Raw genomic sequence first — 3,166 nt, 5'->3', positions numbered from 1 at the left:
ATTTTGATGATTGCTCTTTAAACTTGCACCTTGCGGATTCCACTATTAAGAAACCTATGGGAAGAATTAATGATGTTATTATTGTTGCAAATAGGAATTATGTGCCCATAGATTTTATTGTTCTTGACATAGATTGCAATCCTTCATGTCCTATTATTCTTGGTAGACCTTTCCTTAGAACGATTGGTGCAATTATTGATATGAAGGAAGGAAATATTAGATTACAATTTCCATTAAGGAAAGGAATGGAACACTTTCCTAGAAAGAAAATTAAATTACCTTATGAATCTATTATGAGAGCCACTTATGGATTGCCTACCAAAGATGGCAATACCTAGATCTATCCTTGCTTGTTATGCCTAGCTAGCGGCGTTAAACGATAGCGCTTGTTGGGAGGCAACCCAATTTTATTTTTATTCCTTGATTTTTTCTCCTGTTTAGTAATAAATAATTTATCTAGCCTCTGTTTTGGTTGTGCTTTTTTGTGTTTAATTAGTGTTTGTGCCAAGTAGAACCGTTGGGAAGACTTAGGGAAAGTCCTGTTACACTTGCTGTAAAAAACAGAAACTTTAGCGCTCACGAGAACTGCTGCCATTTTTATTTGGAAAGTGATATTTAGTTAATTCTTTTTGCATATGATTAATAGATAAATTCCTCACGTCCAGAAATTTATTTTAGAATTTTTGGGGTTCCAGATATTGCGCTAGCTACAGATTACTACAGACTGTTCTGTTTTTGACAGATTCTGTTTTTCGTGTGTTGTTTGCTTATTTTGATGAATCTATGGCTAGTAAAATAGTTTATAAACCATAGAAAAGTTGGAATACAGTAGGTACAACACCAATATAAATAAATAATGAGTTAATTACAGTACCTTGAAGTGTTATTTTGTTTTCTTTCGCTAACGGAGCTCACGAGATTTTCTACTTTAAGTTTTGTGTTGTGAAGTTTTCAAGTTTTGGGTAAAGATTTAATGGATTATGGAACAAGGAGTGGCAAGAGCCTAAGCTTAGGGATGCCCATGTCACCCCCAAGATAATCTACGGACACCCAAAAGCCAGAGCTTGGGGATGCCCCGGAAGGCATCCCCTCTTTCGTCTACTTCTATCGGTAACTTTACTTGGAGCTATATTTTTATTCGCCACATGATATGTGTTTTGCTTGAAGCGTCTTGTATGATTTGAGTCTTTACCTTTTAGTTTACCACAATCATCCGTGCTGTACACACCTTTTGAGAGATCCATACATGATTTGGAATTTGTTAGAATACTCTATGTGCTTCCCTTATATGTTTTGAGTTATGTAGTTTTGCTCTAGTATTTCACTTATATCTTTTAGAGCACGGTGGTGGATTCGTTTTATAGAAACTATTGATCTCTCATGCTTCACTTAGATTATTTTGAGAGTCTTAAATAGCATGGTAATTTGCTTAAAATCCTAATATGCTTGGTATACAAGATTAATAATAAAACTTTCTTATGAGTGTGTTGAATACTATGAGAAGTTCGATGCTTGATAATTGTTTTGAGATATGAAGATGGTGATATTAAAGTTGTGCTAGTAGAGTAATTGTGAATTTAAAGAATACTTGTGTTAAAGTTTGTGATTCCCGTAGCATGCACGTATGGTGAACCGTTATGTGATGAAGTCGGAGCATGATTTATTTTTTGATTATCTTCCTTATGAGTGGCGGTCGGGGACGAGCGATGGTCTTTTCCTACCAATCTATCCCCCTAGGAGCATGCGCGTAATACTTTGCTTTGATAACTTGTAGATTTTTGCAATAAGTATATGAGTTCTTTATGACTAATGTTGAGTCCATGGATTATACGCACTTTTCTCACCCTTCCATCATTGCTAGCCTCTAATACCGCGCACCTTTAGCCGGTCACTACTAGGAAAAGGCCTACTAATGGCGCACCTAATTTGGCCATTAATGGCGCATTAGTGGTGCGCCATTAGTAGCACGCCATTAGTATATTTTACTAATGGCGCACCACAGGTGCGCCATTAGTATCTGGTATACTAATGGCGCACCCCAGATGCGCCATTAGTATATACAACAGTGCGCCATTAGTATGCCTCCCAGGGGGCCATGTATACCCAGGTGCTTTGGCATACTAATGGCGCACGACAGCAAGATGCGCCATTAGTAACTTCGGCATACTAATGGCGCACTCTTTAATGATGCGCCATTAGTATCCTTTGGCATACTAATGGCGCACTATGATGTGATGCGCCATTAGTATGAATATTAGGTTTTTTTTTATTTTTTTATTTTCTGTTTTTTGCACAGGTTACAAAATGTATAATTGGACAAAATATAGACAGCACACATCAACAACAGATTCATCGAATACAATAGAAGATTAGTCTCTGAATACAATTCATCATTTTAGTCTCCGAATACAAGTCATCATATTAGTCTCCGAATTGAAAAGACCGAACAAAGATAGAACATTATATTACAAGTCTCGAGACCGCGAGTTTGTCTTCACATTACAAGTCGATATCGATCATCTAAACTACCATCACATAGAAGAGAGCTGCGGTCATCACGATGAGCATCATCACGATGAAACTCGTCTTCATCCGGTTCCTACAACGCTCCCTCCCCTCTCCCGCTAGATAGCGGGCGTATCTAGATTTGGCCTCGGCCCTAGTGGCGTACCCTTTGTAACTGTTACCGCTGAATCGGTGAACCTGTCTCCGACACTCCTCCCAGTCGTCGTAGACTCCGGGAACCTTACCCTTGTACACGACATACCACGGCATCGCTATGCAGTAGCCAAACGAAACATTAGTACCAATTCACAGACAATACATAAGCAATATATAAGTATGCAACAGAACGATCGGAAGAGAAAAGCAAGACATTAATAGCATCGATTACATCTTAAGTTGAATGACTCTCGAAACCAAAGAGACATACTACAAGTTCATTAAAGTTTAATTACAACATGAGACTCAAGGGACCGGAGTGTGGATGAAGCCGCCGTCTATCGTGGGAGTCATGAAAGAACGGGCGTTGTCAGCCTGCATTTGTAGGATTGTGTCGATGTCACTGTTGGACGGTTGATTTCTGAGGTAGAACTGCCCCGAGGTACGAATGACATCTTGATGGATGATTTCCGCAAACTCCAACTGGATGCGAAAGAATTCTTGT

This window comes from Triticum urartu, chromosome 5A (genome assembly GCF_056163025.1).
Source record: "Triticum urartu cultivar PI428250 chromosome 5A, HENAU_Tu73, whole genome shotgun sequence".
NCBI classification, from domain to species: Eukaryota; Viridiplantae; Streptophyta; class Magnoliopsida; order Poales; family Poaceae; genus Triticum; species Triticum urartu.
The sequence above is the reverse complement of the archived record's forward strand: the minus strand, read 5'-3'. Positions refer to the sequence as shown.